The 27,284-nt window shown below is 42.1% G+C and overlaps 1 long non-coding RNA gene across 1 annotated transcript in view; it reads right to left on the bottom strand.

Annotated features, from left to right (window-relative positions):
- LOC129928603 (uncharacterized) overlaps positions 1 to 19,912 on the bottom strand; it is a 64,230-nt gene extending 44,318 nt beyond the window's left edge. The window contains exons 1-2 of the long non-coding RNA XR_008780046.1: positions 19,597 to 19,912; positions 17,056 to 18,316 (exon numbers count right to left, since the gene is read on the bottom strand). This is a non-coding gene — a long non-coding RNA (uncharacterized LOC129928603). The remainder of the gene's footprint in view (positions 1 to 17,055; positions 18,317 to 19,596) is intronic.
- Between the last annotated feature and the right edge of the window lie 7,372 nt (positions 19,913 to 27,284).

The raw sequence follows: 27,284 nt of genomic DNA, 5'->3' as shown, positions 1-27,284 counted from the left end.
GTCTGTGTGGCTATGGATCTTCCTTTCTTAGCAACAGCCTGGGCGTAGGTCTTTGTCAAGCCGAATTGGCCCTTGGGTAGGGCCAGTACAGCCGATTTCGCCTGGCTAAAGGTACATCCGTTTCTTGCCTTGTACTCCTGCACGGCAACCTCCTGTTTCCACACAGGGCAGTCCTTGGAGTAGGCTGAGTGGCCAGCTTGACAGTTTGGGCATTTGAACTGGGCTGTGCAGCCCTTGTCCTCATGACCCTCTCCAGCACATCTGGCACACACAGTGTTCCTCTTACAGACTGCCGCGCCGTGTCCATAACCCTGGCACTTAAAGCACCTCATGGGGTTAGGTATGTAGGGCCTCACTGGAACTCGTAGGTATCCTGCCTTCACATACTCTGGCGGTGTCCTAGTTCCGAATGTGAGGATAATAGTGGCGGTTTTGACCTCCTCACCCTCCCTGCGCCTGGTAATGCGCCGGGCATGGGTGACTCCTTCAATGCCCTCCACTATTTCCTTTTCGGAACATTCCAGTAGGTCCCTAGAGCTGATTACACCTCTGCTGGTGTTCAGACTCTTGTGTGGCATGACTTCCACTTGGAGTTCACAGAGTCTTCTGCATCTTAAAAGCCCATCAGAGTGTGTCTTGCTGTCTACTTCTACAAGGAGTTCCATTGTTTTGTGTAGCTTAGACACACTCTTGGGCTCTCCCACTACTGACTTGAGTCCCTTATAGATAATAAAAGGGCTCAACTTGATCAGGCTTTTTCCCTCCTCTGTGCATCTAACCACCAGAAATGATGGCCAGGTGGCACAGCTTTTTGGGACCTCCTCTTTTTTATCGTCAATTCGTCGTTTCTTGCCCAGACATAGGTCTGGGGCAAGTAGTTTTGTGTGTGTTTTTTTGTCCATATATATTTTGGTTAATTCGGCACCTGTGCTCCCCACCCGCCATCGAGTCCAACAAGGGGACGGGCCATTCGGATGTCCAGAATGAGCCCGCCAGGGCTACACAGGTGCTATACTCAGTCAGCTGCTACATCGGACATGTGTCCGATACAGCAGCTCCCTGATTGACCCTCCAGCCACCGCCCTCCAGCATAGGTCGACGACCTATGCTGGTAGCTCGGCATGACCAGCCGATTGACCCAGAGCGGGCCATCTGGGTCTCAGGTCTAGGGGAACTTGGAGCCAAAGTATTGTGTTGTTGTGGTTTATCCTCAGATAGCCACCACTCAAACACCAGGATCTCTTTATCCCCCCTTACCCGTCGCAGTCCACGGCAAACGGACTGGTCTAGGACGTAGTGAGAATTTAAAGTTAAGGAGACAGTGTGATGATCAATGAAGGCAGACTTAGGAAAAGAGGAGGCAGACACAATGATAGAAAAGAAGTAGGGCACTTTTGAGCTCCAAAAGTGCTAAGGAAAGAGGAGCGCAGTTTAACGTCATGTCTCGGGACGACCAAATTTAAAGAGAAGACCATGGGTAGTTGGATCGGGGGAAAGAATGTCTACTCATGGGCAGTCCTAAGAGCTAAATGCTATAATTCGGTAGTAGGCCCAACAAAGGTTTGGTAGGGTCGGAAAACTAAAGTTAGAACATGGGCAGTCACATCGGCGGATATCTTATATTAGGCGAGTTGGAGCGGCAAAGTAGTGGCTAACTTATGGCTAAATTTAAAGAGAAGACCATGGATCGGCGGAAAGAATGTCTACTCATGGGTAGTCCTAATAGCTAAATGCTATAATTCGGTAGTAGGCCCAACAAAGGTTTGGTAGAGTCGGAAAACTAAAGTTAGAACATGGGCAGTCACATCGGCGGATATCTCATATTAGGCGAGTTCCAGCGGCAAAGTAGTGGCTAACTTATGGCCAAATTTAAAGAGAAGACCATGGGTAGTTGGATCGGGGGAAAGAATGTCTACTCATGGGCAGACCTAATAGCTAAATGCTATAATTCGGTAGTAGGCCTAACAAAGGTTTGGTAGGGTCGGAAAACTAAAGTTAGAACAAGGGCAGTCACATCGGCGGATATCTCATATTAGGCGAGTTCCAGCGGCAAAGTAGTGGCTAACTTATGGCCAAATTTAAAGAGAAGACCATGGGTAGTTGGATCGGCGGAAAGAATGTCTACTCATGGGCAGTCCTAAGAGCTAAATGCTATAATTCGGTAGTAGGCCCAACAAAGGTTTGGTAGGGTCGGAAAACTAAAGTTAGAACAAGGGCAGTCACATCGGCGGATATCTCATATTAGGCGAGTCTGAGCGGACAAGTAGTGGCTAACTTATGGCAAAATTTAAAGAGAAGACCATGGGTAGTTGGATCGGGGGAAAGAATGTCTACTCATGGGCAGTCCTAAGAGCTAAATGCTATAATTCGGTAGTAGGCCCAACAAAGGTTTGGTAGGGTCGGAAAACTAAAGTTAGAACATGGGCAGTCACATCGGCGGATATCTTATATTAGGCGAGTTGGAGCGGCAAAGTAGTGGCTAACTTATGGCTAAATTTAAAGAGAAGACCATGGATCGGCGGAAAGAATGTCTACTCATGGGCAGTCCTAAGAGCTAAATGCTATAATTCGGTAGTAGGCCCAACAAAGGTTTGGTAGGGTCGGAAAACTAAAGTTAGAACATGGGCAGTCACATCGGCGGATATCTTATATTAGGCGAGTTGGAGCGGCAAAGTAGTGGCTAACTTATGGCCACATTTAAAGAGAAGACCATGAGTAGTTGGATCGGCGGAAAGAATGTCTACTCATGGGCAGTCCTAATAGCTAAATGCTATAATTCGGTAGTAGGCCCAACAAAGGTTTGGTAGGGTCGGAAAACTAAAGTTAGAACAAGGGCAGTCACATCGGCGGATATCTCATATTAGGCGAGTTCCAGCGGCAAAGTAGTGGCTAACTTATGGCCAAATTTAAAGAGAAGACCATGGGTAGTTGGATCGGCGGAAAGAATGTCTACTCATGGGCAGTCCTAAGAGCTAAATGCTATAATTCGGTAGTAGGCCCAACAAAGGTTTGGTAGGGTCGGAAAACTAAAGTTAGAACAAGGGCAGTCACATCGGCGGATATCTCATATTAGGCGAGTCTGAGCGGACAAGTAGTGGCTAACTTATGGCAAAATTTAAAGAGAAGACCATGGGTAGTTGGATCGGCGGAAAGAATGTCTACTCATGGGCAGTCCTAATAGCTAAATGCTATAATTCGGTAGTAGGCCCAACAAAGGTTTGGTAGGGTCGGAAAACTAAAGTTAGAACAAGGGCAGTCACATCGGCGGATATCTCAGATTAGGCGAGTTGGAGCGGCAAAGTAGTGGCTAACTTATGGCAAAATTTAAAGAGAAGACCATGGGTAGTTGGATCGGCGGAAAGAATGTCTACTCATGGGCAGTCCTAAGAGCTAAATGCTATAATTCGGTAGTAGGCCCAACAAAGGTTTGGTAGGGTCGGAAAACTAAAGTTAGAACAAGGGCAGTCACATCGGCGGATATCTCATATTAGGCGAGTTCCAGCGGCAAAGTAGTGGCTAACTTATGGCCAAATTTAAAGAGAAGACCATGGGTAGTTGGATCGGCGGAAAGAATGTCTACTCATGGGCAGTCCTAAGAGCTAAATGCTATAATTCGGTAGTAGGCCCAACAAAGGTTTGGTAGAGTCGGAAAACTAAAGTTAGAACATGGGCAGTCACATCGGCGGATATCTTATATTAGGCGAGTTGAAGCGGCAAAGTACTGGCTAGTTTATGGCCAAATTTAAAGAGAAGACCATGGGTAGTTGGATCGGCGGAAAGAATGTCTACTCATGGGCAGTCCTAAGAGCTAAATGCTATAATTCGGTAGTAGGCCCAACAAAGGTTTGGAAGGGTCGGAAAACTAAAGTTAGAACATGAGCAGTCACATCGGTGGATATCTCTTAATAGGCGAGCAGGAACAGTAAAGTAGTGGCCAACTTATGACCAAAAAGAAAGATTAAACTATGGATAGTCCTAATAGCGAAAGTGTTGTTAAACGTTTGCGAAACGAAGGAGTGGACGGTTCGGCGGAAATATAAAGTAAGAACAGTACGGCGGATGTCTCATATTAAGTGAAAATGAACGGCTAAGTAGTGGTTAAATTATGGCCAATTAGAAAGATAATATCATGGGTAGTTGGATCGGCGCAATGAAAGAGTGGACGGTTTGGCGAAAATCTATAGTAAGAACATGGGCAGTCAGATCGACGGATGTCTCATATTAGGCGAGTTGGCCATATGGCCCGGTGACGGAGTATTGACTACCCATGATCTCTAAAAAGGAGATTGTGTCGCCATAAACAGTACGACTAGTGACGGGGTCTTGACTGCCCATGATATCGAGGAACGAGAATAAGTGTCCATATGGCCCAGTGACGGAGTATTGACTACCTATGATCTCGGAAAAGGAGATTGTGTCGCCATAAACAGTACGACTAGTGACGAGTCTTGACTGCCCATGATATCAAGGAAGGAGAATGTGTGGGCATATGGCAAGGTGACTAAGTATTGACTGCCCATAATATCGAGGAAGGAGAATGTGTGGCCAAATGGCCAGATGACAGAGTATTGACTACCCATGATCTCGAAAAAGGAGATTGTGTCGCCATAAACAGTACGACTAGTGTTGGTGTCTTGACTGCCCATGATATCGAGGAAGGAAAATGTCTGGCCTTATGGCCCGTTGACGAAGTATTGACTATCCATGATATCGGGGAAGGAGATTGTGTGGCCATAAACAGTACGACTAGTGACGGAGTCTTAACTGCCCATGACATCGAGGAAGGAGAATGTGTGGGCATATTGGCCCAGTGACTAAGTATTGACTGTCCATAATATCGAAGAAGGAGAATGTGTGGCCAATGGCCCGATGACGGAGTATTGACTATACATGATCTCTAAAAAGGAGATTGTGTCGCCATAAACAGTACGACTAGTGACGGGGTCTTGACTGCCCATGATATCGAGGAAGGAGAATAAGTGTCCATATGGCCCAGTGACGGAGTATTGACTACCCATGATCTCGGAAAAGGAGATTGTGTCGCCATAAACAGTACGACTAATGAAGGAGTCTTGACTGCCCATGATATCGAGGAAGGAGAATGTGTAGCCATATGGCACGGTGACCAAGTATTGACTGCCCATAATGTCGAGGAAGGTGAATGTGTGGCCAAATGGCCCGATGACGGAGTATTGACTACCCATGATCTCGGAAAAGGAAATTGTGTCGCCATAAACAGTACGACTAGTGACGAAGTCTTGACTGCCCATGATATCGAGGAAGGAGAATAAGTGTCCATATGGCCTGGTGACGGAGTATTAACTACCCATGATCTCGGAAAAAGAGATTGTGTCGCCATAAACAGTACGACTAGTGACGAGTCTTGACTGCTTATGATATCGGGGAAGGAGAATGTCTGGCCATATGGCCCGGTGACGGAGTATTGACTACCCATTATCTCGGAAAAGGAGATTGTGTCGCCATAAACAGTACGATTTGTGACGGAGTCTTGACTGCCCATGATATCGGGGAAGGAAAATGTATGGCCTTATGGCCCGTTGACGAAGTATTGACTATCCATGATATCGGGGAAGGAGATTGTGTGGCCATAAACAGTACGACTAGTGACGGAGTTTTGACTGCCCATGATATCGAGGAAGGAGAATGTGTGGCCTTAAACAGTACGACTAGTGACGGAGTTTTGACTGCCCATGATATCGAGGAAGGAGAATGTGTGGCCATAAACAGTACGACTAGTGACGGAGTCTTAACTGCCCATGATATCGAGGATGGATAATGTGTGGCCATAAACAGTACGACTAGTGACGGAGTCTTGACTGCCCATGATATCGAGGAAGGAGAATGTGTGGGCATATTGGCCCGGTGACTAAGTATTGACTGTCCATAATATCGAAGAAGGAGAATGTATGGCCCAATGGCCCGATGACGGAGTATTGAGTACCCATGATCTCTAAAAAGGAGATTGTGTCGCCATAAACAGTACGACTAGTGACGGGGTCTTGACTGCCCATGATATCGAGGAAGGAGAATGTCTGGCCATATGGCCCAGTGACGGAGTATTGACTACCTATGATCTCGGAAAAGGAGATTGTGTCGCCATAAACAGTACGACTAATGAAGGAGTCTTGACTGCCCATGATATCGAGGAAGGAGAATGTGTGGCCATATGGCCCGGTGACGAAGTATTGACTACCCATGATAAAGGGAAAGGAGATTGTGTCGCCATAAACAGTACGACTAGTGACGAGTCTTGACTGCCCATGATATCGAGGAAGGAGAATGTGTAGCCATATGGCCCTGTGACCAAGTATTGACTGCCCATGATATCGAGGAAGGAGAATGTGTGGGCATATGGCCCGGTGACTAAGTATTGACTGCCTATAATATCGAGGAAGAAGAATGTGTGGCCAAATGGCCAGATGACAGAGTATTGACTACCCATGATCTCGAAAAAGGAGATTGTGTCGCCATAAACAGTACGACTAGTGTTGGAGTCTTGACTGCCCATGATATCGAGGAAGGAAAATGTCTGGCCATATGCCCCGGTGACGGAGTATTGACTACCCATTATCTCGAAAAAGGAGATTGTGTCGCCATAAACAGTACGACTAGTGACGGAGTCTTGACTGCTTATGATATCGGGGAAGGAGAATGTCTGGCCATATGGCCCGGTGACGGAGTATTGACTACCCATTATCTCGAAAAAGGAGATTGTGTCGCCATAAACAGTACGACTAGTGACGGAGTCTTGACTGCTTATGATATCGGTTAAGGAGAATGTGTGGCCTTATGGCCCGTTGACGGAGTATTGACTATCCATGATATCAAGTAAGGAGATTGTGTGGCCATAAACAGTACGACTAGTGACGGAGTTTTGACTGCCCATGATATTGAGGAACGAGAAGGTGTGGCCATAAACGGAGTCTTGACTGCATATAATATCGTGGAAAGAGAATGTGTGGCCATATGGCCCGGTGACTAAGTATTGACTGCCCATAATATCGAGGAAGGTGAATGTGTGGCCAAATAACCCGATGACGGAGTATTGACTACCCATGATCTCGGAAAAGGAGATTGTGTCGCCATAAACAGTACGATTTGTGACGGAGTCTTGACTGCCCATGATATCGAGGAAGGAGAATGTGTGGGCATATGGCCCGGTGACTAAGTATTGACTGCCCATAATATCGAGGAAGGAGAATGTGTGGCCAAATGGCCCGATGACGGAGTATTGACTACCCATGATCTCGAAAAAGGAGATTGTGTGGCCATAAACAGTACGACTAGTGACGGAATCTTGACTGCCCATGATATTGGGGAAGGAGAATGTGTGGCCATAAACAGTACGACTAGTGACGGAGTCTTGACTGCACATGATATTGGGGAAGGAGAATGTGTGGCCTTATAACCCGGTGACGGAGAATTAATTACCCATTATCTCGGAAAAGGAGATTGTGTCGCCATAAACAGTACGACTAATGAAGGAGTCTTGACTGCCCATGATATCGAGGAAGGAGAATGTGTGGCCATATGGCCCGGTGACGAAGTATTGACTACCCATAATATCGGGAAAGGAGATTGTGTCGCCATAAACAGTACGACTAATGAAGGAGTCTTGACTGCCCATGATATCGAGGAAGGAGAATGTGTGGCCATATGGCCCGGTGACGAAGTATTGACTACCCATAATATCGGGAAAGGAGATTGTGTCGCCATAAACAGTACGACTAGTGACGAGCCTTGACTGCCCATGATATCGAGGAAGGAGAATGTGTAGCCATATAGCCGGTGACCAAGTATTGACTGCCCATAATATCGGGAAAGGAGATTGTGTCGCCATAAACAGTACGACTAGTGACGGAGTCTTGACTGCTCATGATATCGGGGAAGGAGAATGTGTGGCCTTATGGCTCGTTGACGGAGTATTGACTACCCATTATCTCGGAAAAGGAGATTGTGTCGCCATAAACAGTACGACTAGTGACGGAGTCTTGACTGCACATGATATTGGGGAAGGAGAATGTGTGGCCTTATGGCCCGGTGACGGAGTATTAACTACCCATTATCTCGGAAAAGGAGATTGTGTCGCCATAAACAGTACGACTAGTGACGGAGTCTTGACTGCCCATGATATTGAGAAAGGAGAATGTGTGGCCATTTGGCCCGGTGACGAAGTATTGACTACCCATAATATCGAGGAAGGTGAATGTGTGGCCAAATAACCCGGTGACGGAGTATTGACTACCCATGATCTCGGAAAAGGAGATTGTGTCGCCATAAACAGTACGACTAGTGACGGAATCTTGACTGCCCATGATATCGAGGAAGGAGAATGTCTGGCCATATGGCCCGGTGACGGAGTATTGACTACCCATGATCTCGAAAAAGGAGATAGTGTCGCCATAAAAAGTACGACTAGTGACGGAGTATTGACTGCCCATGATATCGGAAAAGGAGATTGTGTCGCCATAAACAGTACGACTAGTGTTGGAGTCTTGACTGCCCATGATATCGAGGAAGGAAAATGTCTGGCCATATGGCCCGGTGACCAAGTATTGACTGCCCATAATATCGAGGAAGGTGAATGTGTGGCCAAATGGCCCGATGACGGAGTATTGACTACCCATGATCTCGAAAAGGTGATTGTGTCGCCATAAACAGTATGACTAGTGACGAGTCTTGACTGCCCATGATATCGAGGAAGGAGAATGTGTGGGCATATGGCCCGGTGACTAAGTATTGACTGCCCATAATATCGAGGAAGAAGAATGTGTGGCCAAATGGCCCGATGACGAAGTATTGACTACCCATTATCTCGGAAAAGGAGATTTTGTCGCCATAAACAGTACGACTAGTGACGGAGTCTTGACTGCTTATGATTTCGGGGAAGGAGAATGTCTGGCCATATGGCCCGGTGACGGAGTCTTGACTGCTTATGATTTCGGGGAAGGAGAATGTGTGGCCTTATGGCTCGTTGACGGAGTATTGACTACCCATTATCTCGGAAAAGGAGATTGTGTGGCCATAAACAGTACGACTAGTGACGGAGTTTTGACTGCCCATGATATCGAGGAAGGAGAATGTGTGGTCATAAAAAGTACGACTAGTGACGGAGTCTTGACTGCCCATGATCTCGAGGAAGGAGAATGTGTGGGCATAATGGCCCGGTGACTAAGTATTGACTGCCCATAATATCGAAGAAGGAGAATGTGTGGCCAAATGGCCCGATGACGGAGTATTGACTACCCATGATCTCGAAAAAGGAGATAGTGTCGCCATAAAAAGTACGACTAGTGACGGAGTCTTGACTCCCCATGATATCGGAAAAGGAGATTGTGTCGCCATAAACAGTACGACTAGTGTTGGAGTCTTGACTGCCCATTATATCGAGGAAGGAAAATGTCTGGCCATATGGCCCGGTGACCAAGTATTGACTGCCCATAATATCGAGGAAGGTGAATGTGTGGCCAAATGGCCCGATGACGGAGTATTGACTACCCATGATCTCGAAAAGGAGATTGTGTCGCCATAAACAGTATGACTAGTGACGAGTCTTGACTGCCCATGATATCGAGGAAGGAGAATGTGTGGGCATATGGCCCGGTGACGGAGTCTTCACTGCCCATAATATCGAGGAAGGAAAATGTGTAGCCATATGGCCCGGTGACCAAGTATTGACTGCCCATAATATCGAGGAAGGTGAATGTGTGGCCAAATGGCCCGATGACGGAGTATTGACTACCCATGATCTCGAAAAGGTGATTGTGTCGCCATAAACAGTATGACTAGTGACGAGTCTTGACTGCCCATGATATCGAGGAAGGAGAATGTGTGGGCATATGGCCCGGTGACTAAGTATTGACTGCCCATAATATCGAGGAAGAAGAATGTGTGGCCAAATGGCCCGATGACGAAGTATTGACTACCCATTATCTCGGAAAAGGAGATTTTGTCGCCATAAACAGTACGACTAGTGACGGAGTCTTGACTGCTTATGATTTCGGGGAAGGAGAATGTCTGGCCATATGGCCCGGTGACGGAGTCTTGACTGCTTATGATTTCGGGGAAGGAGAATGTGTGGCCTTATGGCTCGTTGACGGAGTATTGACTATCCATTATCTCGAAAAAGGAGATTGTGTCGCCATAAACAGTACGATTTGTGACGGAGTCTTGACTGCCCATGATATCGGGGAAGGAGAATGTGTGGCCTTATGGCCCGTTGACGGAGTATTGACTATCCATGATATCGGGGAAGGAGATTGTGTGGCCATAAACAGTACGACTAGTGACGGAGTTTTGACTGCCCATGATATCGAGGAAGGAGAATGTGTGGTCATAAAAAGTACGACTAGTGACGGAGTCTTGACTGCCCATGATCTCGAGGAAGGAGAATGTGTGGGCATAATGGCCCGGTGACTAAGTATTGACTGCCCATAATATCGAAGAAGGAGAATGTGTGGCCAAATGGCCCGATGACGGAGTATTGACTACCCATGATCTCGAAAAAGGAGATAGTGTCGCCATAAAAAGTACGACTAGTGACGGAGTCTTGACTCCCCATGATATCGGAAAAGGAGATTGTGTCGCCATAAACAGTACGACTAGTGTTGGAGTCTTGACTGCCCATTATATCGAGGAAGGAAAATGTCTGGCCATATGGCCCGGTGACCAAGTATTGACTGCCCATAATATCGAGGAAGGTGAATGTGTGGCCAAATGGCCCGATGACGGAGTATTGACTACCCATGATCTCGAAAAGGAGATTGTGTCGCCATAAACAGTATGACTAGTGACGAGTCTTGACTGCCCATGATATCGAGGAAGGAGAATGTGTGGGCATATGGCCCGGTGACGGAGTCTTCACTGCCCATAATATCGAGGAAGGAAAATGTGTAGCCATATGGCCCGGTGATCAAGTATTGACTGCCCATAATATCGAGGAAGGTGAATGTGTGGCCAAATAACCCGATGACGGAGTATTGACTACCCATGATCTCGGAAAAGGAGATTGTGTCGCCATAAACAGTACGATTTGTGACGGAGTTTTGACTGCTCATGATATCGAGGAAGGAGAATGTGTGGGCATATGGCCCGGTGACTAAGTATTGACTGCCCATAATATCGAGGAAGAAGAATGTGTGGCCAAATGGCCCGATGACGGAGTATTGACTACCAATGATCTCGAAAAAGGAGATTGTGTCGCCATTAACAGTACGACTAGTGACGGAATCTTGACTGCCCATGATATCGGGGAAGGAGAATGTGTGGCCTTATGGCCCGGTGACGGAGTATTGACTACACATTATCTCGGAATAGGAGATTGTGTCGCCATAAACAGTACGACTAGTGACGGAGTCTTGACTGCTTATGATATCGGGGAAGGAGAATGTCTGGCCATATGGCCCGGTGACGGAGTATTGACTACCCATGATCTCGAAAAAGGAGATAGTGTCGCCATAAAAAGTACGACTAGTGACGGAGTCTTGACTGCCCATGATATCGGAAAAGGAGATTGTGTCGCCATAAACAGTACGACTAGTGTTGGAGTCTTGACTGCCCATGATATCGAGGAAGGAAAATGTCTGGCCATATGGCCCGGTGACCAAGTATTGACTGCCCATAATATCGAGGAAGGTGAATGTGTGGCCAAATGGCCCGATGACGGAGTATTGACTACCCATGATCTCGAAAAGGTGATTGTGTCGCCATAAACAGTATGACTAGTGACGAGTCTTGACTGCCCATGATATCGAGGAAGGAGAATGTGTGGGCATATGGCCCGGTGACTAAGTATTGACTGCCCATAATATCGAGGAAGAAGAATGTGTGGCCAAATGGCCCGATGACGGAGTATTGACTATCCATGATCTCGAAAAAGGAGATTGTGTCGCCATAAACAGAACGACTAGTGACGGAGTCTTAACTGCCCATGATATTGAGGATGGATAAAGTGTGGCCATAAACAGTACGACTAGTGACGAAGTCTTGACTGCCTATAATATCGGGGAAAGAGAATGTGTGGCCATATGGCCCGGTGACGGAGTATTGACTACCCATGATATCGGGGAAGGAGATTGTGTGGCCTTATGGCCCGTTGACGGAGTATTGACTACCCATTATCTCGGAAAAGGAGATTGTGTCGCCATAAACAGTACGACTAGTGACGGAGTCTTCACTGCACATGATATTGGGGAAGGAGAATGTGTGGCCTTATGGCCCGGTGACGGAGTATTAACTACCCATTACCTCGGAAAAGGAGATTGTGTCGCCATAAACAGTACGACTAGTGACGGAGTCTTGACTGCCCATGATATTGAGAAAGGAGAATGTGTGGCCATTTGGCCCGGTGACGAAGTATTGACTACCCATAATATCGAGGAAAGAGAATGTGTGGTTAAATGGCCCGATGACGGAGTATTGACTACCCATGATCTCGAATAAGGAGATTGTGTCGCCATAAACAGTACGACTAGTGACGAAGTCTTGACTGCCTATAATATCGGGGAAAGAGAATGTGTGGCCATATGGCCCGGTGACGGAGTATTGACTACCCATAATATCGGGGAAGGAGATTGTGTGGCCATAAACAGTACGACTAGTGACTGAGTCTTGACTGCCCATGATATTGAGGAAGAAGAATGTGTGGCCTTTAGGCCCGGTGACGAAGTATTGACTACCCATAATATCGAGGAAAGAGAATGTGTGGCCAAATGGCCCGATAACGGAGTATTGACTACCCATGATCTCGGAAAAAGAGATTGTGTCGATATAAAAAGTACGACTAGTGTTGGAGTCTTGACTGCCCATGATATCGACGAAGGAAAATGTCTGGCCATATGGCCCGGTGACCAAGTATTGACTGCCCATAATATCGAGGAAGGTGAATGTGTGGCCAAATGGCCCGATGACGGAGTATTGACTACCCATGATCTCGGAAAAGGAGATTGTGTCGCCATAAACAGTATGACTAGTGACGGGGTCTTGACTGCCCATGATATCGAGGAAGGAGAATAAGTGTCCATATGGCCCAGTGACGGAGTATTGACTACCCATGATATCGGGAAAGGAGATTGTGTCGCCATAAACAGTACGACTAGTGACGAGTCTTGACTGCCCATGATATCGAGGAAGGAGAATGTGTAGCCATATGGCCCGGTGACCAAGTATTGACTGCCCATAATGTCGAGGAAGGTGAATGTGTGGCCAAATGGCCCGATGACGGAGTATTGACTACCCATGATCTCGAAAAGGAGATTGTTTCGCCATAAACAGTATGACTAGTGACGAGTCTTGACTGACCATGATATCGAGGAAGGAGAATGTGTGGGCATATGGCCCGGTGACGGAGTCTTCACTGCCCATAATATCGAGGAAGGAAAATGTGTAGCCATATGGCCCGGTGACCAAGTATTGACTGCCCATAATATCGAGGAAGGTGAATGTTTTGCCAAATAACCCGATGACGGAGTATTGACTACCCATGATCTCGGAAAAGGAGATTGTGTCGCCATAAACAGTACGATTTGTGACGGAGTCTTGACTGCTCATGATATCGAGGAAGGAGAATGTGTGGGCATATGGCCCGGTGACTAAGTATTGACTGCCCATAATATCGAGGAAGAAGAATGTGTGGCCAAATAACCCGGTGACGGAGTATTGACTACCCATGATCTCGGAATAGGAGATTGTGTCGCCATAAACAGTACGACTAGTGACGGAGTCTTGACTGCTTATGATATCGGGGAAGGAGAATGTCTGGCCATATGGCCCGGTGACCAAGTATTGACTGCCCATAATATCGAGGAAGGTGAATGTGTGGCCAAATGGCCCGATGACGGAGTATTGACTACCCATGATCTCGAAAAGGAGATTGTGTCGCCATAAACAGTATGACTAGTGACGGAGTCTTGACTGCCCATGATATCGGGGAAGGAGATTGTGTGGCCTTATGGCACGGTGACGGAGTATTGACTACCCATTATCTCGGAAAAGGAAATTGTGTCGCCATAAACAGTACGACTAGTGACGGAGTCTTGACTGCCCATTATCTCGGGGAAGGAGAATGTGTGGCCATGTGGCCCGGTGACGGAGTCTTGACTGCCCATGATCTCGGGGAAGGAGAATGTGTGACCATTTGGCCCGGTAACGGAGTAATTACTGCCCATGACCTCTATAAACAGTCAGGACCAGTGACGGAGTCTTGACTACCCATGATCTCGGAGAGAGAAGAATGTCTGGCCATAAACAGCATGAACTATGAATGGAGTGTACCCATGGATAAGTATGACAATCTGAGGGCATAAGTATTAGAAAAAGTCTCTACGTTGCAATGCCTTCTTCCTAAAAAAAAACAAAAACACAATTCTGGCTACTTAACCTAAAGCGACACCGCAAACTATATTTAAACAAAAACTATAACTTAATAATTAAACATTAGGGTGACTAAACCTCTTTAAGGTGCTTTAAATTAATTTAGTCACTAACAAAAAAAGACACACACAGACAAGACATGACCATTAGTCGCCTCTTACGACATGCCATTAGGTCAAGACAGTGGGTCTATTCTAGCACCTAGCTCTAGCTAGGACCCCGAAACCCACACGGGGGAGGGCTAACATATAAAACTGAAGACACATTAACAAGGATAAAATGTTACATAAACAAAACTTAAAGAAAACAAACAAAAGATTTCTATACTATGTCATTAGATATAGGAGCTGCGTAATGTTTCTAAACAAAATAAGCAATGAAATTCTGTATGCCCATGATCAATGTCTTAGCAGCGTATATTCTATGGCCATAAACAATATTAAATGTCTTGCAACAGAGTGATATCTGTCCCTTATAAGTATGGTCAAAGGAAAGTCTTAACTAAATAAGAGATAAGTGAAGTTTCTCAAAACAAAGTGTTTGCATACCCATGATCGATATTTCAGAAGCAGTGAATTATCTGGCTTTTACAAGTATGGCCAGCAGAGGAGTTTCATATTAGAATATCTTAAACAGAGTAATGTCTATCCAAAAAAAGTCTGACGAAGACCATAATCAAAATCTCAGATTTAAAGTAATGTGTGGCCACAAGCAATGTGTTCCAGTGTGTGTCGCCATAAACAGTACGGACCAGAGAGACTGCCGATGATCTCGGAGAAGGAAAAAGTGTGGCCCAATGGCCCGGTGACGGAGTCTTGACTGCCCATGATCTCGGGGGAGGAGAATATGTGGTCACAAACATTACGGCCCATTAACGGAGTATTGACTGCCCATGATGGCGCTGAAAGAGTTTGTGTCACCAGAAACAGTACGAATACGAGAAGGAGTCTTGACTGCCCATGATTTCAGAGAAGGAAAATGTGTGGCCCAATAGCCCGACGACTGCCCATGATTTCGAGGAGGGGAATGTGTGACTAAGAGAAAGAAAGATGATGTATTATAGTTGAGATGTACTCAATTATTAAACAAATGAAGTCTATAGCTTCTATGGTGTGTGGTGGCAGAGTGGCCTCACAACTAGGGATCTTGGGTTTGAATTTCAGGATATTAATGATGCCATTGATGACTTTCTGATTGTTTTCTTAAAAGTTACAACGTACTACATCTACTACTACATACTAGCTATAGATCTAGAGCAGTGATGCTCAACCTAATTGAACCTGCGGGCCATTTTAACTTTCGACACGGGCCACATCAACAACAACAAAAAAATGAAATCAAAATTCACCTGAAACTATTTAAAACTATTGGATCTAGTACTTTATCATTTTTTATGCATCTAAAAATGGCTTCATTTCTCTACTTAAAATGTGAACAACATTTTAGTTAACTTTATCACCAACTTATTTTCTTATCTCTTTTTGGTAAATATTCCCATCGACCCTCCAATCTCTAGACATAGTTTAAACAATCTTTTATACGCGGCTCAAACCAAGAAGGCCTTCCAATTTATTTTATAATGCCGCTCTATATGTTGTTGTTTCTGAAACAGACTTTCTTTACAAAACAATTATATTGACTTATGTTCCTCAAAAAGATCCATTCACTTTTTCTGGTAGACTCTACCTTCAGCGTTCCATTTCATAAACTCATAAATGCACATTTGTTAAACATCATGGTACCAATCCATCAGAGAAAAATGCGAGAGCCCTAACGAAGGTAAAGATACATTTTCATTTTTTTTGAAGGGGGGAGGATTTTCTACTTTTTGTGCCGACGTTTCTGCGGGCCGGATGGAAACACATCGTGGACCGGTTCTGGCCCGCGGGCCGTACTTTGGGAATCACTGATCTAGAGTTTACAAAGATCTTGAGAAGTAGATGATTCTAAAACCAGAAAGGTACCAAATTATTGTTAAAGTTAGTCTGTTTCTGGTGTCATACTTTCATTAAATAATAGATTTACATCTAGATAAACTAGAACAACATATGATATAATATACTATAAATATCGAATTTATTATGATATATTATTTTAGGTCCAATTAAGATTCTACTACTAGATTGTTACTCAGTGACAGTGATTGTACTATAGTCACCATTCTTTAAGATTTTTTAGATCTAGATTCTAGATCTTAGAATACTTGGATCAGTACTGACAGTTAGTTAGAGATATCAATGTAGACTACAAATATAGAATATAGACTATAGACACTATAATATAGATCTAGAATTCAGAAGATGAACATGATTGTCACAGTGATATCATTATCTGATAAATTGATCATTGACTAGATCTAGATAGATATATAAACATTTAAATCTGTTAATTAGATCTATGGGATTGTAAATCAGATAATCAGTAGATCTTTAATATATCTAATCTAGACTAGTATATTATAGAATATAGATCTTGCTTTTCTATTTTGAATTTAATTATTTATAATTTAATGTAGATCTAACACTTTGGAGCCGTAAAAATATTGGTCTGTGATTTTGATACAGATTTAGAAAACTTACAAAACAAAAAAGAAAAGAAGACATTAAATTAACGAAACAAAACTAGATCTAGATAATGAAAATTACACAAAGAGTATTGACTTACTTGACTGATTCCTGTGTGCCTTCCTTCTCTTGTGGTATCTGCTAATTCTTCTTCCTTGGCATATGTAGTTCCAGTATTTGCAGCTTTGCTGATCTGAATTCTTTCAGGTTTGTTTAAGCCTGCCCAGATTCCATGCGAATATCAAGTCAAGTGCCTGCTTTGCAATATTGGTAGTTGGTTTTCCCAGAGAGTAGGGTATGTTTGTTTTTTTCATTCTGTCCATTGTAGTTGATAGTATAGATATCTTTTCAAATGTTCAGAGTAGGCAACAGTTGACGCCCTAGAATTTTTTCATATGTTTTTGTAACTCTCCATGTCTTGGAACTTTATAGAAGAACCGAATTAACGCTCATGTTAATGATCAAGATCTTAATTTGTAAAGACAGTACTTTAGAGTGCCAGATAGTTTGAAGAGTGTTAAAGGCAAATCTAGCTTTAGTAATGCCATTTCTTATATCATCATCAGTTCCACTGTTTTGGCTAATCATACTTCCCAGAGTTAATGGTATTGAGGATGTATCCCCCAGTAGTATGATTGAGCTAACTTGATTCACATAACCTCAGTTTTCTTTTTATTGATTCAGAAAATCTTGTCAGTTTGGCTTGGTTGTTTTGTTGCATATGAAAAAAGAGGCAGATGTCATCAGCAACATCCAAGTCTTCTACATCTTCTTATCTTATATATTACAGATGTTACTTTATGTTGTGTTGGGGTTAATGGTATGCCATTTTTGTTGTCAGAGACTGTCTTATTCATGACCCAATCAATCAGCAATAAAAATATCAAGGATGAAAACATACATCCTTGTCTTATGGCTGTTTTAACTAGAAAAGGATTGGTAGGCTAATAGTTGTAGTTGGCATGATGAGCTATCGTAAACAGTTTAGTAATGCTGGTAAACTTTGATTCATCAGCTTCCAAATTATGTGTATGTCAATGATGTCAAATGAGTTCTCAAAATCTACAAAGGTTTTAGGATCATGTGTAATCTAGTAATGTGGTCAGTACATGATCTTTCCTTCAGAAATATATCTGTTCAGGTTTTAGTCTTTTTTCTTACCCTTCATTGGGTACATTGATTAGGTAATCTAGTTTCCAGATATTGTAGGAACCTGTTTTTGTTCCCAAATCTTGCACATAAGCAAATGTAGCATTTCATCTGATGTTTGGGGTCTGCTTTAATATATTCCATCTGGGCCTGCTGCCTTTTCACTTTTTGCACTTTTGATGGCCTTGATGATTTCCACTTTAGTAGAAGTCCTGCATTTAAAAGAGCAAAATTAATTTCATTGATGAATTCATTACAATTATATCACACAAAATGAATAAAAAAATAACAGCCAAAGAATATGTGAATTACATCACAGTCCAACATATACAAAACAAATAATTTCATTGGTCAACAAAACATACACAAAGGCAATGTAAGCTTATCACAGGAAAAGAAATATATGGATAACAGGCTTCATAATGAACTAGAAGAAGCATCTCGACCAGCAGGACTTGAGGTTAATGACATTAAAACCAAGTACATCGTAATGACAAGAGACAATCAAACAGAGGGACAATATATCAAAATCAAAGACCATGTATTTGAAAATGTCCAAACTTTCAAATATCTAGGAAGTACAATTGATTTCAAAAATGACAAAAGAGCAAAACAATTTCAAGGAAAACCAAGAAAATAATATACAAAACCATAATAAGACCTGCAGCAATGTATGCAAGTGAGACCTGGACACTAAGACATCAGAAAATTTACTTAATACTTGGGAACAAAAAATCTATGGTGCCATACAGGATGAAACAGGGTGGAGGACATGCACTAACCATGAGATATATCAATTATATGAAGACCAACCAATAGTGACCGAAATAAAAAAGAACAGACTGCATTGGGCAGGTCACATTGAAAGAATGTCAGATAACAGAGGAGCGAAAATCATATACAGGCAAAAACCAAAAGGCAGGTGATCCAAAGGCAGACCCCGAATACGATGGATTGATGATGTAGAAGCAGATCTGCAACAGCTTGGGATTAGGGCGTGGAGACAAAAGGCCCAGGAAAAATCTGAATGGAAGGATGTGTTGAAGCAGGCCTGAGCCCTCCATGCCCATGGGCTGTAGCGCCACTAGGATGGATGGATAGGCTTCATAATGGCAAAATAAAAACAAATGAAAACAACTACAACACATTAAAGCACTTAGATGAGTAAATAGTAAATAAGACATTTATCATTTAATTAAAAGATGCAACATTGAATACAGATATAAATATAATATTGTTTAGTCGAATAGACCGCCCCATAAGTAGTCTAGTAATTGAAAAGTCAATTTTAAAACAACTTCAACAGAATTGTAAAAATGATTAATTCCTATATTTAAACCATGCACACACACACACAAAATGATAAAATCTATATTTTAGTTTTCAAGCCCCCAATGTATTTGTAATAGCAAAGCAACGTTTGGATGTTGTGACAAAGTATTTACTTTATTCCATGTCAGTTTCCTATGGTCAAGAAGAAGAAAACACTTACCTAATATTTTGTCACTCAATTAGAGTCAATTAGACTCTATATGCATACATTGATAAGAATGATAGAAAAAAGATCTAATTTACTAATTACAATCTAGATCTAGATTCTAGTAACAATGAAATGGCCGTGCTCCTGTTGAACTTCGTGCGGCTATCACATACAGGATTGAAGACATGTAAAATATCAGAAAACGAAATTGTAATCCAGTTGCAGAGACAATCAACATAATTATGATGTCACAAGGATTACCACAGATAGCACTTTGTGAACTGAGTTCACAAGTAGGCCTATACTTCTAGTTACATTTTTGATAGAAAACGAAAGCAATACGATTGGTTGGTTAAGTGTAAACATAAACATTAGGCCCGGAAGTGTGTTGTACTGAAGCGAAAATAGTCCTCTATTTTTAGGTCCATACAAATAATGATTCAGGACCGCCACTACCTATTGTGAAATATAGATCCAGTCTTTTGTGTTTATAATACATTTTGTATTATGTTCCGCCCATACCGATACTATTATTCAAATTATTTTAAAACGGTATCTGTTTAAAAAATATTTCATATTAAAAAAAATTAAGGCTTCTCTTCGAATAAGAAGATTTTATGATGAATGCAGTATTTCACGATTTTTTTTCGGGGCGGGGGGGGTTCTCTCGTGCCCCCTCCCTCGTGAAAAAAAATATATTTATATGTATAATGTATGTATGTGTGTGTACATAATCTTTATTAAATTCTGACCCTTCATGCTTTCGAAAGACGCTTATTGTGCCCCATTTAGTGCCTGGAGTTAGTGGTAAAATTCTTGAGTCCCGCCATTGCCAGCATGGGGGTCTGGGGGAGCGCTAGGAGCTCTCCAAGCGCGGGGCACTATTTCTGGTATTGAAAGCCAACAAAGTGCATATTCTGAGGTATCTACAGTGCATTTTCCTGTATTAAAAAGTTTTCTTTCAAAAACCTAATGTGCTATTCTTACTGACTTAGACCCTCCCGTGCCGTTCGGCGCATTTGACGTCAAGCTGTTTCCACAAAAATCTGTCACTGGTAATGTCTGAAGCCTCTTCCCACCAGCTCTGAGGACCTACATGAATGTGTGGCTCCTAGTTGTACTAGGATATCATCGGAGAACATGTCCCGCAAACCTCATGCGACGCTCTGTCACAATCTGACTAAAGGGTCAACTCCCAGTTCGGCATAGGATTTTCTTGATTTAGACCCGATCTCTATAACTGACTCCTAAAATTTGTCTTAGCCATCTTTGTTGAGCCACATTTTGTGTTTTTCAATTTCGGCAGATGACTTTTCACTGCACTATATTAATGGAGCTCCGCCACTAGTACAAATGTGTAACCTCTCTTGAATACGCTCTTGGAATTAGGTGACTGTAGTTTGCTTTAGATTTTATCGTTAAAATCATCTGTTGGGGGTTTTAAACTAAAAAAATCTCTGGAGTTGTTTTGTTTTTTTTAAATTCAAAACCCCATTTGCTACGGTCATAGAATTTGGTAACTGTAGTTTGCTTTAGAATAATATTTTAGATAGAGGTTTTCCACCTCAAAACGCTCTGTAGGGGGGATTTTAAACTCAAAACCATCTGGAGGGGTTTTAAACTTAAAAAAAAAAGCCATCTGTAGGAGAGGGGTTTAAACTCAAAACCCTATTGGCTTGGCTACGCTCAAATAAGTTTAGTGTGTAATTTGCTTTTTTATATTGAAGAGGTATTTTTTAGCATCAAACTCTTCTTAAGGGGGGTTTAAACTCAAAACCCTTTTTGGCTACGCTCATAGAATTGTGTAATTTGCTTTTTTTTATATTGACGAGGGGTTATCGTAAATTTTGGGCCACCTCTTGGAATTTGGGGATTGACGTTTGCATTTTTTTTTGTTTTGTTTTATAGAAGAGGAGGATTTAACTGCAAAAACCACTGGTAGGGGGATTTAAACTCAAAACCCCCTGGTAGTTAAATTGAAAACCCCAGGTTGGTGGGGTTAAACTCAAAAATCCCATTGGCTGTGCTGGGGCAAGTGATGGTTTAGTATTAAAATCTCACCTAAAATAAAAAAAATCAAAGCAAATAACCAGTCACTAAATTCCACCCCCCCCCCTCTTGTGGGAGGGATTTCATTTAGGGGGTTCACCCCCCCCCCCGGCTACGTCCATGCATCGATCTATATATTTTGTGCTTCCAATTGAAAGTCTGTTTGATGCTCAGAAAGAAATCCAGCACTCACCATTATCACGGATGTTTTCTTCAGAACCATATGGTCCCATTACGTATTAAAAGCCAGTTTGGTTGGGATTGATTTTGTCGTTTAGGTCTCCCAATAGTAGGTCACAGAAACAAATGACTTTACATCATCCGCCCTATAGGCCACAAGGTCTGAAAGGGGAGCTTTCTTTACTATCAGTAGAATTGGGTCTTGGCTGGGTGTTTCATCAAGTGTGGTTTGAAGTTGATCTTGATTCTTGATGGTATCTTCTCAAGGGGAATATTCTTGGATGGCAGTGATTTTGATTTGGTTTGCTTGGATTTGAACTGTAATAATCCTGTCGCTGACTGGTTTACAAGCAGTTAGCGCTTAAGCTACTCTTTTGGACATGACGATGCCTACACCACCAACGTGTTCCGAATCGTGTTATGAGTATATTGTGGTCTTGCCATCATTTGTTATTTGTCCCCCTGATGTGCACCGCATCTCACAGATTCCAAGGATGTCCAGCCACTAGGTGTCAAACTCGTTTAAAAGTTGGGCCAGTTGACCGCATTAGTTCAGGGTTCTTAAGTTTCATGTTTGCATTGAAAGGCTTGCCATGTAGGCTTTGGACGACCCGTTGATTTGTGTCCAACATCGGGGCCCTCGTAGCATGTAAATTATCTTTAGTTTAAACTTTGCCGTTTCTGTAACACTTGCAGTTTTAGACGGTCGCTAGCCCCACGCCAAACTCTCCTCCTTTCTCATCCTACCTTGGGACCTTTACATGGCGAAGTTAAAAAATTGCCCTCAGTTTTTTTAAAAATGTCAGAACGAAAGAAAACAACAAAAAACGATTAACTGGAGCCCCAACAAAAGCTCCGAAAAATCGAAAAAAAAAAAAGGTAATTGAAAGGATAATTAAATACATTTGTTTAGCCTCAAAAATGACTAAAAGCGAAAAGCCGGATGACAATGACGGCGCAAATGTACCCAGTGACTTGTTTAGCGACATCACGAGAAAAATAATTCAGTGAAAGCTAGAGATCTAAACTTCTAAAAGAGATTTGTAATAACGCCACAAACTAGTTCATCTGAAAATAAAACTTTGACAGTCAAGACAATGTACATCAAATGATCCTAGTGGCCTGGTCGTGATATTCAAATTCTAATTCAAAATTGTCCCCAACATACCAGCAATATGTTGTTATGAGCAGATGAGACTCTTAATGATTCCCCAACCCTAACCCTTACCTCTAGCAGATTAGGAAGACTTGATCAACAAAATAACAAACTGCTAGGTCTCAATGACATAACTCTGCTAGGTCTCAATGATATAACTCCATGTTTGGATCCTTCTCTCTATTGGCATCAGTCCACATTCACACTATGCTGCGCACCAGTGGTATAGCATCCATGGCGAGAAGGGGTTCAATGAACCCGGGCCAACACCCGGGGCCAGGGGCGGATTTACCTCTATGCAACATAAGCTCTAGCTTAGGGCCTCCAAGAAATATTTAGTTATTGCGGTACATACAATCTCTGGACTTATATGCGCTCCCATCTCAAATAGCTTCAGGTCTTTTCAACTCTAAATAAGTTTTTTTCATATAAATAATACACCATTTTTCAACTATTCACTATTAATAGTAACACACACACAGGAGGCTCTTTAATAAGGGGGGGGGGTAGCTATGAACCATACTATTAACACATTTATGCAACACGGTTTTTTAATTTTTGTAAAAAAAAAAACATATTTTTTTTTTTACAAATGTATTGCTAAGATTAGTAAGTTCTGTCATACTAACTACTACATCCAGTTTTGGGGATGCCAAAAATAAGGCTTGCGGCCACATCTGGTCTATGACGAGATGCTCTATACGCCCGTCAAAATGACAGTGCTTGTAGAGAATTCGGCATCTAAAGAAAAGGGGGATTATCTTTTCCTAAGTCAATTTTCAGCAGCAACGAAAGTAGTACCATGCTCAAAATTTTAATGTTGATATCATTTGGATGAGTCTGTATGAGATCTTTAAAGAGTGGAAGTTATTCAATGATTCTAAAATGTTTATTAAGGGTACACAGCAGGTTTACAATAATACAGACATAAAGACGCATCGGCTTACAAATTGTTTTACATTATTAGCTTTTGCACCCTTTGATGTTTAATGATTTATTCATAATCTTTGGCCTCGAAGACAAGCCTATATATATATATATATATATATATATATATATATATATATATATATATATATATATATATATATATAGAGAGAGAGAGAGAGAGAGAGAGAGAGATAGATAGATAGATAGATAGATAGATAGATAGATAGATAGATAGATAGATAGATAGATAGACAGACAGATAGATAGATAGATAGATAGATAGATAGATAGATAGATAGATAGATAGATAGATAGATAGATAGATAGATAGATAGATAGATAAATAGATAGATAGATAGATAGATAGATAGATAGATAGATAGATAGATAGATAGATAAATAGATAGATAAATAGATAGATAGATAGATAGATAGATAGATAGATAGATAGATAGATAGATAGATAGATAGATATTGAGGAGACTTATCTATTGTTGACTAATATACACCATTTTCACACAAAGCTATTATACAGACATTAATGAAACATAAAGGCTATTAGAAGCAGCAGTAAATAGAAAACAATTTGGGGGATCGATTTGTCTAGCCAGAAGTTCACACTATATGCAGTTTCCTTAGGTCAGTCAAAGTGATGTTGTAAGCCTTCTCTAAATAAACATACAGTACGTCACACGTATCAAACCTATGAACTAAACATATAGATTTACATTCTGTGTGTATTTTAAACTGAAAGAGACTGTGTATCGATAAATAAAACAACTTGTTGATATAAGTAAAGTTGCCTTACATGAATCTGTAATGAAAATGCAATAGTCTAGTCAGGGCCGGCCTTGGTCATAGGTAAACTAGGCCTAGGGCCACAGATTGGTAGGGGCCTTGCACGGAACTCAAAAGAATTTTTGTATAGATAAAAAATTTCAAAACAAGAACGAAATGTCAGGCTAGCAGATAGAGAGTTCTACTAGAGTTCTGCTAGCCTATCTCTAGTAGAACTCTCTGTCTGCTAGCCTATCTCTAGTAGAACTCTCTGTCTGCTAGCCTATCTCTAGTAAAACTCTCTGTCTGCTAGCCTATCTCTAGTAGAACTCTCTGTCTGCTAGCCTATCTCTGGTAGAACTCTCTGTCTGCCTATCTCTAGTAGAACTCTCTGTCTGCCTATCTCTAGTAGAACTCTCTTTCTGCTAGCCTATCTCTAGTAGAACTCTCTGTCTGCCTATCTCTAGTAGAACTCTCTGTCTGCTAGCCTATCTCTAGTAGAAATCTCTCTCTGCCTATCTCTAGTAGAACTCTCTGTCTGCCTATCTCTAGTAGAACTCTCTGTCTGCCTATCTCTAGTAGAACTCTCTGTCTGCTAGCCTATCTCTAGTAGAACTCTCTGTCTGCTTATCTCTAGTAGAACTCTCTGTCTGCCTATCTCTAGTAGAACTCTCTGTCTGCTAGCCTATCTCTAGTAGAACTCTCTGTCTGCTTATCTCTAGTAGAACTCTCTGTCTGCCTATCTCTAGTAGAACACTCTCTGTCTGCTAGCCTATCTCTAGTAGAACTCTCTGTCTGCCTATCTCTAGTAGAACTCTCTGTTTTCTAGCCTATCTCTAGTAGAACTCTCTGTCTGCCTATCTCTAGTAGAACTCTTTGTCTGCTAGCCTATCTCTAGTAGAACTCTCTGTCTGCCTATCTCTAGTAGAACTCTCTGTCTGCCTATCTCTAGTAGAACTCTCTGTCTGCTAGCCTATCTCTAGTAGAACTCTCTGTCTGCCTATCTCTAGTAGAACTCTCTGTCTGCCTATCTCTGGTAGAACTCTCTGTCTGCCTATCTCTGGTAGAACTCTCTGTCTGCTAGCCTATCTCTAGTAGAACTCTCTGTCTGCCTATCTCTAGTAGAACTCTTTGTCTGCTAGCCTATCTCTAGTAGAACTCTCTGTCTGCCTATCTCTAGTAGAACTCTCTGTCTGCCTATCTCTAGTAGAACTCTCTGTCTGCTAGCCTATCTCTAGTAGAACTCTCTGTCTGCCTATCTCTAGTAGAACTCTCTGTCTACCTATCTCTGGTAGAACTCTCTGTCTGCCTATCTCTAGTAGAACTCTCTGTCTGCCTATCTCTAGTAGAACTCTCTGTCTGCCTATCTCTAGTAGAACTCTCTGTCTGCCTATCTCTAGTAGAACTCTCTGCCTATCTCTAGTAGAACTCTCTGTCTGCCTATCTCTAGTAGAACTCTCTGTCTGCCTATCTCTAGTAGAACTCTCTGTCTGCTAGCCTATCTCTAGTAGAACTCTCTGTCTGCCTATCTCTGGTAGAACACTCTCTGTCTGCTAGCCTATCTCTAGTAGAACTCTCTGTCTGCCTATCTCTAGTAGAACTCTCTGTCTGCTAGCCTATCTCTAGTAGAAATCTCTCTCTCTGCCTATCTCTAGTAGAACTCTCTGTCTGCCTATCTCTAGCAGAACTCTCTGTCTGCCTATCTCTAGTAGAACTCTCTGTCTGCCTATCTCTGGTAGAACTCTCTGTCTGCTAGCCTATCTCTAGTAGAACTCTCTGTCTCCGTATCTCTAAGTCTCTACGATGATTCACGAATGTTGAGATCTACATTTATTAGAAAACCATCACTGCTTCCGTGAAACGTCTACGATGATTCACGAATGTTGAGATCTACATTTATTAGAAAACGTTAGTTCTAGTCTGGTCATCATGAATCGTCCATGAAACACATTCCTACTATCACCGCTTGGATTGAGTTGAAAAATCGGTTAATGACAAATACAAATTTAAAAAACCTGGATTGTATGGCTTTTTTTTTTTTGGCATGAAAAATGAAATCATGAAATTATATAAATATATTTGTTTAAAAAAATATGATTTGTTTGTGTGCAATGTCTACTAGTGTACGTGCCGATGAGTTGAATGATATTTTGCTTTTTGATTTGTTGTCTTTCAAAAATATATTGGGCTAAAATTGTGAATAAAGAAGCATTTTTTTTTTATAAATGTATTCACTGCGGTTTCGATTATGAAATATGCTTAGTTGTCCTAGGCACACGGAAAATATTAACAGGATAAATTTTCTTATTTTTTCGTCCACGGCAAGAAGAATAATTAGTGATAGATTTGTCAATCAATAACAATAATGAGGGCCCTTTAAAAAAAAAATCAAAATTGCATTTAAATCTGGACTAATTATATTAATGCCTTTATCTAAAAATAAACTTCTTTTTAAAAATCTGTTGTATCAAGATCAATATCTGGAGCTATACAAAAGTGACTCTCTACTATATAGGAATTGGGTTACCTTAAGGATCGATCATTATTTAAAAACTGACGGGAGGTGTTAATTGTTTTACATTTTGCAAGAAATGAAATGTCTTGAGCA

Source organism: Biomphalaria glabrata, chromosome 10, assembly GCF_947242115.1.
Source record: "Biomphalaria glabrata chromosome 10, xgBioGlab47.1, whole genome shotgun sequence".
Classification (NCBI taxonomy): Eukaryota; Metazoa; Mollusca; class Gastropoda; family Planorbidae; genus Biomphalaria; species Biomphalaria glabrata.
This window is presented reverse-complemented; position numbering and strand designations above follow the sequence as displayed.